This window comes from Sciurus carolinensis, chromosome 7, assembly GCF_902686445.1.
Source record: "Sciurus carolinensis chromosome 7, mSciCar1.2, whole genome shotgun sequence".
NCBI lineage: Eukaryota > Metazoa > Chordata > Mammalia > Rodentia > Sciuridae > Sciurus > Sciurus carolinensis.
The window spans coordinates 124749824-124763416 of NC_062219.1; the positions used below are offsets into that span (position 1 = coordinate 124749824).

The 13593-nt window shown below is 44.5% G+C and overlaps 1 protein-coding gene across 2 annotated transcripts in view; it reads left to right on the forward strand.

Annotated features, from left to right (window-relative positions):
• The first annotated feature begins 1729 nt into the window (after window positions 1-1729).
• The window catches only part of LOC124989072 (tripartite motif-containing protein 26), a 28871-nt gene continuing 17007 nt past the window's right edge, over window positions 1730-13593 (forward strand). The window contains exons 1-2 of one of the 2 annotated variants that reach the window (XM_047559002.1): window positions 1777-1850; window positions 9899-9975. The gene's annotated coding sequence lies outside the window, so the exon portion shown is untranslated. Of the gene's footprint in view, window positions 1851-9898; window positions 9976-13593 lie in introns of both variants that reach the window. The other variant, XM_047559001.1, reaches the window with a different exon arrangement.

Genomic DNA, 13593 nt, shown 5'->3' on the forward strand with positions numbered 1-13593 from the left:
TGAACAAGATGTTTTCAAATGGTGACCGATGCATAAAGAAATCAACACAGAATATTGCATGATGGGACACTGATTTAGACTAAGTGATGGAGGAACGCCTTTCTGAAATGCAGAAACATGACTGACAAGAAGGGGGGCAGCCATGCAAGGGGCTGGGGTTAAAATGCAGGGACTAAGAAACTGGCAAGAGGAGGCCAGAAAGATGAAAGGGGCTGGCATACCAGCCCTCTCCCACCCCCCAGCCCTGCAGAGGTCTTCCATGTCCCTCTAAGTGTACTGGAAAGGTATCAGAGAATTTAAGAGGGGGTAGGGAGGAGAGTGTATGTGGAAAGACCACTAAGGGCTGGAGCATGCACAGAATAACCTATAGATTAAGCAAGTAAAGTACCTCGCGGGATTCTAGGAGAGAACAGCTTAGTAGCATGATGTTATTTGAGGAGCATTTCAAACACGCCTTCTTCCCACAACACCAAAAGAGCAGGTAGCAGGTGGGTGTAGGATGTGTTGACACCACATCCAGAGCACACAGGCCCACCAGAGTTGTGCACCATCTCCTCCTCCAGCACAAAGGAACCCTGGTGTTCACTCCAAATTCCCTCACCCTCAGAGGCAGATGGGTGGAGGCTGGATGGGTTTTAGGGTTTAGGACCCTGTGATCACAAAGTTATAAAAATTCCCCACCCCAACACTTGCGATCCAACCCCAATGCCGCCTAAGCTGGCGGCCCACGCCTCTGTTTAGACACCACCCTTAGGATTTTGGAACTGGCGGACAGCAGAACCTTCACTGCCTCTTCCCTGCTTCTCACAGCTCCGCGCAGGTTCTGAACGTAGAGGCCTCCCCGCTGCCAGGGCAGTCTAGGGTATTTCCAAGCAGCAGTGCCTGGGATATGGCGACGTCAGCACGAGGGATGGCCTTGCCTTGAAAACAGGTGCGGCGACTGCAGGCAGAGCAGGAAACCAGCAGAGGCAAGGCGACCGGGACGCTTCGTTTGTAGATAGCTTCCTGGGCCGTGGGCTACTGGGACGCACTTCTTGGAAACCTCGCCACAGGTCCCTGAAAACCCCGGGAACCCGAGTCCCTGTCCGCTTTGCGGGTTCTGTAGTTTCTAAATTCAGCGTGCAAGAACGGAAGTGATCCCACTGAGTCGGGCTAGGCCCCTATGCTCACAAAACCTCAGCTTTCTTTTCTGTCGGACGGGGACAACGTCTGCCTCGTATGAGGATATGTTACATAAAGCAACTCACTTCGGAAATGGTAGTTAATTTTTGTAAATAATCCCCTGAGAATATCTGCCTGTTAACCACTGTCTTGTCCTGGAAACAAATTTGGGTCATGCTGGGAACAGGGAGTCGTTTAATGCTGAGCCTAGGCGAGCTCCACTTCGCATTAAGGCCAACGGCGACCCTGAACCCGTGCGCGGAGGTCGGGAAGTGGGGAGTCCCCCGAGTCCTACACAGGTGCTCAATGGGCCGCAGAAGTCAGCTCCTTAGAGCCTGTAGCTGTAGCCGCAGCCGCCTAACTTGGGCAGCAGCTCTAGCCCGTCTCGCCCCTTCCGTTTTCAGTTTCCTTTTCTCGGGCCCTGCTGCCCCACCCCCCGGCCGCTGCCTGGGGATTTGCCCAGTGATCAGTGACGTACAGTAGACTAAAGTTCCCATTGGAGGGCGGAGTTCAGCAGGGGCCAATCCCGGGGCTGGTCGGGGAGAAATCTCGGCGGAGGGCACCGACCAGCCGGGAGATTACGGGGCGGGGACGCGCTGTCGCGCTGGTTGCTTGTGCTGGAGTCGGACCCGGAACAGACCGGCGCGGGAGAGGAGCGACCCGGGCCCTCGATTCGCGGCTGGGGACTGGTGAGTGAGGGGCAGCCGATGAGAAATGTAGTGAAGCAGCAGCCTCACAAACGCGCCCCAGGCTTGGGGCGACTGAATGCGGCCGCAGGGCCCTGGGACGGAACCCGGCCAGGCCGCCCGGCGGGCTGGGGAGGGGGTCGAGTTCGCCGCGTCCTCTCTGCCAACCGAATCCCTCCTGCTTGCTTGACCCTTCATTCGCCCTTCCTCGTGTGTTTTCCAAGCTTTCCGAGTCCAGCTCAGACTAATCCCTTATAGTCCCCAAGGCCAGAAGTAAGCGGGACCCGGATGAAGGTCTGGTGGCTTGGAGTGGTGTAGGTAGATAGCCAATCCGGCTCCATGACCAAAGTTAGGTTTCCTCTCCTTTCTTCTTCTTTGGGTCAGAGTAAACCGGTTTCGCCACATACACTTGGAGCTGTATATTTTCCCTGCTAATTTTCTCTCTGTTTAGCCTTAGGGGGGAAAAAAAAGTATATAAAATTTAACCTTATGGAGTAAATGGGAGGGAAACACTTCAGAATTCCCAGTAGATTCCAGATTTTGACACCACAACCATTTGTGTGTGCTTCAAAAGAGGGGAGAATGACATTTGTTCATGCATGCCTGAACCTCCTGTTTAACTGTTAGCTGAAATCATAATCCCTAGCATGTTTTTCCCCCAAGTTAAAAAAAAAAAATCACCTTTTTCTAAAAATAGGTTTTAAAAATGGTTCCGAAATTGCGGTTTTCTTTCTTTTTTAATACACTTTATCTTTTAGAGCAGTTTTAGATTTAAGGAAAAACTGAGAAAATAGTCCAGAATTACCATATACCCCAAACATTTTTCCTCTTACTAATGTCTTACATCAATCTGATACATTTGCTGCAAAGAATGAAGCACTATAGATACATTACTGTTGACCAAAGTCCGTAGTTATTCATATTTGCTTTTTTACTTGAGTATTTTTCTGTTTGATAAGCCCATCCAGGTTAACATATTACATTGTTGTCATGACACCGTATGCTCCTCTTTGGTTGTGTCAGTTTCTCAGATTTTGTTTTGATGACCTTTGGTGGGTTTACCTTCACTGTGAGACATACATGAGATAATTAACATAAAAAGTTTATTTTGGCTCACAGTTTTTGATTGATCTCTGTTCTACTCTCTTCCTGGCCAGAGAACAAAAAAAAAGAGAGAGGAAGAAACAGGGGTCCTACAGTCCATGATGTAAAGACCTGCCACTGGGCCTTACCTCTTAAAGTTTCTACCACCTCCCAGTAGTGCCAAGGTGGGGAGCAAGCCTTTAACACATGGACCTTTGGGGTATATCTAAGAGGCAAACTATAGCAAATGGACCTGTATATTTTAGGGTGACCCTCCATTGGAACTTGCCTGCTGTTTTTCTCCCTAAGACTGGGCTTATGGGTTATTTGGAGGAAAACCACAAAAGTAGATTGCCATATTCATCACATCATTTCAAGGGTTTCATGCTTTCAACGTGATTTATGACTTGATGTTGATCTTGATACCTGACTGAGAGGTTTCTCCACTGTAAAGTTACAGACTCTTATTTTTTCCCCCTTTGTATACTGTATTCTTTGGAAGGAAGTTATTATGTGCACTCCACAACTAAGGAGTGGGAGTTGATGCTTCCCCTCCTTGAGATTTATCTCTATCCCCTGCTTAGTGATTTGTTCAATCATCTATTTATATTACTATGGACTCAGATATTTATTTTATACTTTGAGTTATAATCCAGTAGTACTTGATTCTGTTGCTCAAATTGTTACAGTTTTGGCCATTGGAAGCTCTTTCAAATTGACTCCTCTGTTTCTTCTGTTTTAATAATGCCCTTTTGCTATTGAAAACACTTTTACTTATGTGAGCTCTCTTGAACTTGGGACAGCTTGATGAACTTGGCAAAACATTTTCCCTTTTTAAGAGATAAGGAAACTGAGTCCCAGGGGCATTAGGTGACTTCTTAGATGTCACTCCTGTAAGGGAATAGCAGGCTGGAATCAGACTGGGTCCAACCACCACAAAAGACACTGCAAACCTCAGATAGAGCCTCTAGGGGTGACTTCAGACTTAGACCCCCAAGATCAAAATAGAAAATAGTGGAGAATGAGAAGAAGTTGTTTTGGAAAACAAAGACTTAGTTTGACTGTCTGTCATTCAAGATGAATTCGAATTTGCCGGCTTGGTAGAAATGTAATATTGACATTTTCTCCCCAAATTTGTGTGTGCGTGTGTGTGTGTGTGTGTGTGTGTGTATAGGCCCAGGAGACCTGGGTGATATCTGTGTTTAAGAATACCTCTTAATCTGCTACTGAAGCAAGTTTGTAAAGCAGAAAAGGAGAGTGTGATGAAAAGTGGGGAGAATGGAAAAGATAGTGGGACTCTTGAGTCGGCAATGACACATTAATTTCACAAACATTTATATACCCCCTACTTTGTGCCAGATACTGGAAGTAAAAAGATCAGTGAGGCATGACACTTTGGTTCATATTATGATTGGTTGAGAAGAAGGGTAAAAATATCAAGTATGAGGCAGTGTGATAGTGTTATCATAGAAATACAGTGCATCCAGAGCTGCAGGAGGTAACTGGGGGAGTGGCACAGGAAGGAGCTCGCAGATAAGGGGACCAATCCTATTCTAGACTTCAAGGCCCAGCTAGGCCTGAGAGAACGTGTGGGAGTGGAGAGTTGTAGAAGGGACTGTCTTTCCTACATTCATAGTGGTCAGAGCATCTGGCAGGGTAAGGTAGGGTTGGGGGCTGGACTGGTAAGTTGGAACCAGATTGTGGAGGGCTTTGTGTGTCCTGGTATACAGTTTTGACCTCTGCTATGAGTTTTGAAGCATAGGAATGACAAGATAAAATCCTTGTGTAAGAAGGATGATCCTGGCAGTACTTTGTAGGAGACCATATTTCACCAAATATGAGGTATCATATTATTTTATATGCCCTTAACTGGAAAAAACATTTTGCCAGTTATGATGTGTCGGTTGAACACAACTAATATGTAATGGATGGCATGGGTGTCTCAACTTGATGAAAAATAGTAACTCCCTTAGCTGCTGGTTTAGATGCCTTCCTCCCCCTGGTTATGAATGATTAAAATATCTCTGTCTCACTAACCCATATATGTTGAGTTCATTGGCTTCATTTGTGATCTTGAAATATTAAATATGATAAACTGGTCTTTTTCTGTCTGATAGGTTGCCAAAATTTACACAAAAATAACAGTGTTTCTGAACCAAAGATTTCGGCTATATTTATTCTGTTTTGGTTGCTTTTGATAACAGCAATTACTGTGTTTATGGTGCATACTAAATTTGCTGGTGTACCTGCCAAACCTTTATTTCAGTTTGTCCTGTGCATGACTTTCATATTCTCTGACCTCCATTTTTTTTCATGATGGTATTGAGGCCCAGAGAGATCAAGAATCTAGCCCTGGGCTGCACAGCAGAGTTGCTGAGGCTGGGTAAAAATCCAGATGTTTTAGCTTTAACCTCGGACTCTGTACTGCAGGCCTTGGTTAGAAGGGTTGGCAGAGAGTGGAAAAAGATTCTCCCTGTTTCCTCATTCAGAATTCATAGGAGCTGTGGGGAAGAGGCCATGATGGCTGGAAGTGGATTGGAAATCTGTTATGTCGTAGCAGGTTTGTTCAACCTGTGAAAGCCAGCCAGAGAACTGCTACTTGGCGGGTGTCTACCTTTGTTGCAGATAAGTTGAGTGATATTTCTGTGCAAGCTGTTTGTATATTTCAACCTAATAGCCTTCAGTGATTTCCTGTATCAATCAGTAACCTATTTTCACAGAAGACATACAAGTTCAAAGAAAGAAAAAAATAGTCGTAGCATAGGGCTAGCTTCAGGCAAGACTGACATAGGATTTGGAAAGGTACCTTCAGGATCTGATATTCTTCAGTTCATCTCTTTGGGTTGGCTTCGTTCTCAAAGAGACTTAACCCTCTGATTAGCAAGATTGTTCTAGTAGCGTCAAACTAAGCTTATGTCTTGTATGTTCCCAAGAAACCACCAAAGTCCCCCCTCCCCAACTGAGTCTCCTTGTGACCTACTGTTTTATAGTCATGTTCTGCCCTGAAGCAAACTGGGGTGGTGTGTGTGTGTGTGTGTGGTGTCATTAACAGGCCTTAAGATTTGTCACCTTTGAACTGAGGGAGAGCTCCTTCCTAAGCACAGGATTCCCAGAAAGAAATTAACTAAAGTTACCAAAGGAAGAAAGAATGGAATCTGAGTGGATCCCTCCCTCCCCTTAAAGATAAATATTTCTAATACTTACTCGTTGGATCAGTGAACACAGTATCTTTTTGCACTATACGATTCCTGTTATTGGGCTTCACTCATGTTGTTTTCTTTTTATATTTTTACTGTTAAAAATGTATACATACAATGAGATTCTGTTTCCCACCACCAGATTGGCAAAAACTTTAAAGTTGACAGTAAAAGGTGCTGGCGTGACTGTGGAGCACCTTGAATACATTAATATTTGTCACTCTGGTAACAGTTTGACCTGTTCTGATCAAGCTGAGGATGTGTCCACTTGCAAGGGTGTGCTAGGACCTTGTGCACACGTATTCATGGGAGCAGTGTTTTTAATTGTCCCAAACTGGAAATAACCCAGATGGGCAGAAGTAGATGGTATTGAAGTCTTATAGCAGTAATGAATATTTTAAAAATCAACTCATAGTCACATGATTGAGCCTCATCAACATATCTCCCAAAAAAACAAATTACATGCTATTAATATGATTCCATTCATTTGAGGCTCAAAACCAGGAAAAAGAAACTATACTGTTTATGAATGCATGTGTAGGTCTAAACTAAAGAAAGGGCAGCCATGATTATCACCATTATAATTTATTCCACCACAACCATTTTCTCACTTTTTCTTCTCTCCTGGTTTCTGTACCTTCTTGGAGCCAAATCTTGGCGCCGTTCTCCCTTCTACAGGAAGGGAAGAAACCACCTCTTCCATCTTTCTGGAGAGAAAAGACAGGGGCTAGGATGCTTGCATTCCTTCAGCAGATACCTACGGCACACCTTCTTTGCATCACGCATGCAATTAATTGCCTGGGCTTTGTATAGTGGCTTCTTTTGTGATGTTGGGGATGGGAGGGGGGACCCTGGCTAGGCAAAGGATCTACTGCTGAGCTACATCCCAGGCACCATTTTTCTTTTCTTTTTCTTTTTAGTATTAGGGATTGAATGCAGGGACACTACCACTGAGCTGCATCCCCAGTACTTTTTATATAGTTACTTGTTTTGAGAAAGGGTCTTGCTAAGTTGCTTAGGGTCTCACTGAGTTGCTGAGGCTGACCTCGAACTTGTGATCCTCCTGCCTCAGCCTCCTGCCTCAGCCTCTTGAATTTCTGGGATTGTAGGCATGTACAAACATGGCTGGCCTAAGTGAAGGGAATAGCATTTTCAAAAGACTTGGGCAAGGATGTGCAGAGAGTGATTTGTTTTGGCTATGGGTTGAGATAGAGGTGGAGGCAGGGAGTGTTAAGAAATGATCTGGGAACAAGACCTGGGCCTAGGTTATCTGGGGCCTCCCAGAGGAATGGGAAGGAGTTTGACTATTCCTGGAGCACCAGAAAACCATTGAGGGGTTTCATCCAGGGTTTACTTGAGCGCATTGGCACTTTAACACATGGTAGGGTGTGTTTGAGGGACAAAAGGAAAGCCAAAGTGACTGGAGCATTGAAAGCAAAGGAGAGAGGAGGTTTAAGGAAATTGAGAAACCACTGAGAGTTTGATAATCCTCACTATTGGATCCAATTTCAGCTTTTAAAGGATTACTCAATTATGTCACTAGTTGTAAGCTCTGGAAGGGCAGGGACCTTGCCATTTTATACTCTTCTGTAACCTCAGTGCCTTACACATAGTAGGCACCTGATAAATAACCTGTTAGCTGTTGAATGACTTGTGACATCCTCCTCGAGCCCTCAGTGACTTCTAGGGCTGTTAGGATTAAGTCTTTTGAACATGGCTCACACAGTCTTGCATAATTTTTTCCTTCTTTTTTTCCACCTTCCTTCTCCTGAAGCCCAGTGGCCTGCCCTGCCCCTGCCCTGCCCACCCCTGGGCACTTGTCAGTTCCCTGTAGCCACACTTTCCCTCCATTGTTCTGCCTGTGAGGCTGTCCCTCCACATCACTTCTAGTGGTGAGGGGGGTTTCACTCTCCAGACCCCAGAGTGTGGTGTGGGGCAGTGAAAGGAGGCCTAGGCAAGGGAGGTGCATCTTCCACAAACTCTGCCACTGAGCAAGCTAAGGAAGCCAAGGTTCTGACCTTCACGTTCCTTATCTTTAAATAAAGGGGTTTGGCTAGTGTCCCCAGACCTGACTAGACATTAGAATCACCTGGGTAGTTTTTTTTTTTTTGCTTTTAGATACTAAAACCTGGGTTCACCTCTGGACAGTCTGACTCAGTTGGTCTGAGTATGTGGTGAAGCCTCCTCCCCAGGTGATTCTTATATGTCATCTGGGCTACAGACCATCCCACTAGAGGATAAAGGGTTTCTTCTTTCTTTCTTTCTTTCTTTTTTTCTTTCTTTCTTTCATTCATTCATTCATTCATTCATTCATTCATTCATTCATTCTCCCTATGGTGCTAGGGATTGAACCCAGGTTGTCAAGAATGCTAGGTAAGTGCCCCAGGATTCCTTCTTATATTCTTGGGTGCACAGCACTCCATGACTCTTGGGAATATTATGGGCAAGAGAGAGCTTGGTTCATGAGTCAACATTAAACAAATTTCCAGTCAACAAACACCTAGAACTTCCAATTTTCTCCTAACCAGGGTTGTCCAGTAGGTCAGCTGCAAGATAAGGACACTTTAAAGCCTGTCTCTTCCACCTCCCAGCTGGTGGCTGCCTCTGAGCCCTGTGGGAATTTCTCCTGCTTGCCAAGCATATGCAAAGCCTGGTCCTGGTGGTGTACAGGGCCTGCACTGCCTATTGGTTGGCCTGTGGGAAAAAGTAAAACCCACATGGGACCACAGAAATGCCCTGTCCAGGCACCAGAATCTACTGGCAGGCAACCTGGTGCTCAGTCCCCAGCTATACCAGGGTTATAAAATTGGAGTGCAAGGGTACAGCCACTCCTGTAGTTTGCACACCCAGATCACTTGTTTTTTGCTCCAAATTCTTTTTTTTTTTTAATATGCCTGTAGGCAGCAAAGTTTTTGCCCTAAATTCTATTCTTTCCTGATTTGCTAGAGGTGTCTTTTGAAAGCTTGCTTCTAGGAGAATTTACTTACTTTGCATTAAGAAATGAACCTTGGGCTGGGGATATAGCACAGTTGGTAGAGTGCTTGCCTCTCGAGCATAAGGCCCTGGGTTTGATCCCCAGCACCACAAAAAAAAAAAAGAAAAAAAGAAATGAACCTTAATCTGGGGCCCTAAAAGCCCTTAAATGATTCCCACAGGGCATGGAACCCTAAGTTGTTAGGATGACAGGAAGAAAGAACTCTTTTTTGGAGGTCCTGAACCTCTAGTCTGGAAACCAGAGTGCAAACCCAGGTCCTTCAGCCTCAGAGTCCACATCTGGGATTCAGTGTCTTCTAGGGTACTTCTCTGTGGCATCTAGTAACCCAAAGCAGCAGGAGCTGGGGGAATATGCTGAACATAGGGTAGAAGAAGCCATAGAGTGTGGAGTGGGTGTTTAACATTTGCAGGAGCAGAAGTTGGCTGCTGTTGAGAAGGCTACAGTTCTGACCCTTTCCCTTTGGAACAAAGCCCAGGCACAGGTGGAGGCAAGAAGTGCCAGTATCTGCCCTCAAGGTGTGGACGTTCACAGTGATGCTTTCCTCAGTTAGGTTTTAGCTCACAGTATCCACATGCTGCAATTCCTGGCAAGGAATTAGTGTCACTTCCTGCCAGTCTGTTGACATATGTAGATTAGATATCTACTTGTCGGACAGAAGTGGATTGTAGGGAAAGGGGAACTCAGCCAAAGGTAGGGAGTATCCTCAGTTCTGCCCATGGGGAGGGTGCCAGGACGCTGCAGGCCTTAGTCTTTGAAGCATCTTCTTCATTTGACAGAATTGCATCTGGCTTGTGGCTTATCAAAGGAACACAAGAACAGTCCCACTGAAGTGATGTGTGACCTCAGGTACAAGGTAATTCATGAAGTGACTTCCTTGGGATTTAGAATTGTTTTTTGAGTAAAGGGAATGGGGAATGTGGGTGGACCACATTAGCTCTGAGTTGTTTGTTACCCCCCCACACACCCTTTTTTATGGTTTCTGTCTACCTAAAAGCTAAAGTGTAAAAAGGAGAATAAAGTTTTTTGCCCCTTATTGTGGAAATCTGTGGAGATGATCAGAGAGAATGTGCTGAAGGCACAAATGATAAAAAGGACAAAACTACAGAGGAATGTGATAGGTGAGGGAAGAGTTTTTGGAGGGGACAGTTATACCCTAATCTGTCAGATAGATCTAACAGAACTGGGTGTGAAATATTGAGATCCTCCTTCCATTACTGATAAGGAAAAACTGCTGTACAATAGGAATGCCTTATGTAAAGTATGTGATAGCGATGGCTAGGGTGCTTTCGGTCAGTATCAGCAGAATATGTGCCCCTTTTCTTCTGTCAGCACTACTCAGCTCACAAAGCCTTCCATGTAGATGACCTCATCAGAGCATCCTAACAAAGGAGCTGGCATTAGACCCCATTTTACAGTGTGCTTGGGTTGGAGAGAGTGTGATGAACTGCTCTGAGGCATTGACAACAAACACTGCTTCCTAGCTCTGTGTTCTTGGGCAGGTTGCTAAACCCATTGAGCCTCAGTTTCCTCAGAAGAGGTTCCTAAGCAAGAAATATCATTCAGATGTATAAATGGCAGATACCATTGCCAAGAAGTTATTGTCATCTGGTTACTTGGTTCCAGAGCCCAAACTTGAACTGGATTATTCAAACATGGGAATCTTATTTGTATGTATTTGGCAGTACACAGTCTTTCAGTATTTGTGCAGATGGAGTCTGTACAACCAAGCAGTGAGTTTGTGTTGGTCAGCTTCACAGCACTGTGACAAAATACCTGAGAAAATAAACATAGAGAAGGAAAGGCTTTTTGTTTGTTTGTTTATTTTTTGCTCAGTTTCAGAGGTTTCTGTCCATGGTTGCTGTTTTAGTCAGCTTATTTGCCTCTGTGATCAAAAGACTTGACAAGAAAAATTTTAAAGGAGAAAAAGTTTAGTTGGGACTCACAGTTTCCAGATCTCTGAAAGCACTCAGAAACCACTCTGGACATGGGAACTCACGTAAGGTATTTTATTACGTGAACAGGCAGAGTGTCTGCCCTAAAGGGTAAGAGAGAGTGAGAAAGAGTGAAAGCGAGCAAGAGTGAGGAGGAGAGAGAGTGAGAACAAGTGAGAACGAGCGAGAGTGAGGAGAGAGAGAAAGAGCAAGAGTGAGCGAGTGAGAGTGAAGAGGAGAGAGAGAGAGAAAGAATGGCAGTGGAGCCATTCTTAAGTAGTTGAATTTCGCGGGCTAATAACAAAGGACCAATGACTGCTGAGAATATTCGTAGACTAATGAGGGGACCAAAGGCTGGCTAGGATGTTCGCAGACTGGATGTTCGCAGACTGACAATATGGGTTGTAAAATGGTGTGTGACAGGGGAGCAGAATACTGGTGGCAGCTGATGCCAATAGACTCAGTCCATAGATGGCAAACTCCATTGTTCTGTGCCTGAGGTAAGACAGAACATCATGGCTGATGATTGTGGTGGAAAAATGCAGCTCAGGACAACATAATCAGGAAACCGAGAAACTCCACTCTCGAGGGACAAAATATATACACCAAAGTCATGACCCCAACGACCCACCTCTTCCAGCCACACCCTGCCCACCTGTAGTTACCTCCTAGTTAGTAGTCTCTGTCAGCAGATTAGGTTACAATTCATAACCCAGTTATTTCACTTACAAAATTTTCTTGCATTGTCTCACTCATGAGCTTTTGGAAAACACTCATATCTAAACCATAACAGTTTAGCTGGCTTCATTTTTTTCTGGGCTTGAGAAGCAGTACATCATGGTGGAAGGGAGTATGGTGGATCAGACCTGCTCACCTCATGATAGTAGAGAGAAGGAGGGAGAGGGAGGGTTGGCGGACAGGATATAGTCTCCAGGGGCACATCCTCAAAGGCCCACTCCTTTCAATTAGGTCCTACCTCCCTACAGTTTCTTCCACCTCCCCATAGCGCCACCAGCTGGGGACCAAGCCTTTGGGGACATTCCAGATCCAAACTGTAACAGGATTGAAAACAGAGAGTGGATCTGTTTCATTTGTCTAGTTAGAGCAGACTCGAGGTGGGGGGAGGGGATGTTCTATACAATTAACATTGTCAATTCCACTGCGTCCATTCATTTGTTCAGCACGTGTGTTGAGCTTCTGCAAAATTTCAGGTACTCTGATCTCTATTGCAGTGATTTAAACATTTTTGTTAGTTTGAGATAGAGGCTGGGTGTGGTGACTCACACCTATAGCAGCTTGGGAGTCTGAGGCCAGGAGGATTGCAAGTTCAAGGTCAGTCCCAGATTTAATGAGGCCCTAAGCAACTTAGTGAGACCCTGTCTCAAAATAAAAAGGGCTGGGGGTGTGACTTAGTGGTAGAGTGCTCCTAGGTTCAATCCCCTTTGCCAAAAAAATAATATGATAGAAAACTATAGACCCTATCCCCAGAATATTATTCTTTTTACTTTGTTTTGTTGAATCATTTCAGATTAAGGGTTTTTTATGTTTGTATGTTGGTTGCTTGCTTTTTGTAATGTAGGCTGCTGGATTTCAGATATGTGTCACTGCACCTGGCTCAAATTAAGTTTCAGTCATGCCACTCTGAATAATGCAGAATCCATTGCCATAAAATATAGATATTCCTGTTCATAATCTCAATAAATGCCATTAAGGAAATAATTTCCCAAATTATTTTCAAATTAGTCCCCCCTAATTTTTATAGCTTAAAAAACTACCAAAACAAACAAACAAAAAACAGAATCCAGTCATGTTTTGTTTTTTGCTTTTAGTTTTTATTTTTCTTCTATGACATTGACTTCTTAATAGATCAGGCCAGTTGTCTTATGGAATGTCCCACATTCTGGGTTTATCTGACTGTTTACTCTTGGTGTAGTTTAACTTCTCTATCAGCATTTTTTCTGCAGTGACATACTACAGTGTTCCTTTATCCCTCATATTTTCTATAAACTGGAAGTCAGATCTAAAATATTGATTAGATTCATCCATGTTGAACATTTTTGACAAGAAATCATTATAGGTGATGCTGTACAATCATATGGTGCTTCATTAGGAAGCTTATGCCAGTTTGCCCCATCTGTTAGTGATGCTGTGTTTGGTTACTTGGTTTGGAAGACCACTAGATTTCTCCCTTATTAAAATACATTAGCACCAGGTGTGGTGGGCCACACCTGTAATCCCAGCAACTCAGGGAGACTGAGACAGGAGGATCATAAATTTGAGGCCAGTCTCAGCAATATAGTAAGACCCTGTCTCAAAAATATAAAAAATGAACAGGGCTGGTAATGTAACTCAGTGGTATGGTGCCCCTGGGTTAATCCCCAGTACTGGGGGTGGAGGAGCACATTAAGTAATAACCTACTCAGTGTACTTTGGCGCCATGGGGTCTATCCTGTCCCCACAAACCTTTTGCCTATAGTTTTAACACCTATTGATGATACTTGTGTTATTTATAATGGCAGATGCTCTTTCTTTTCCTGTTC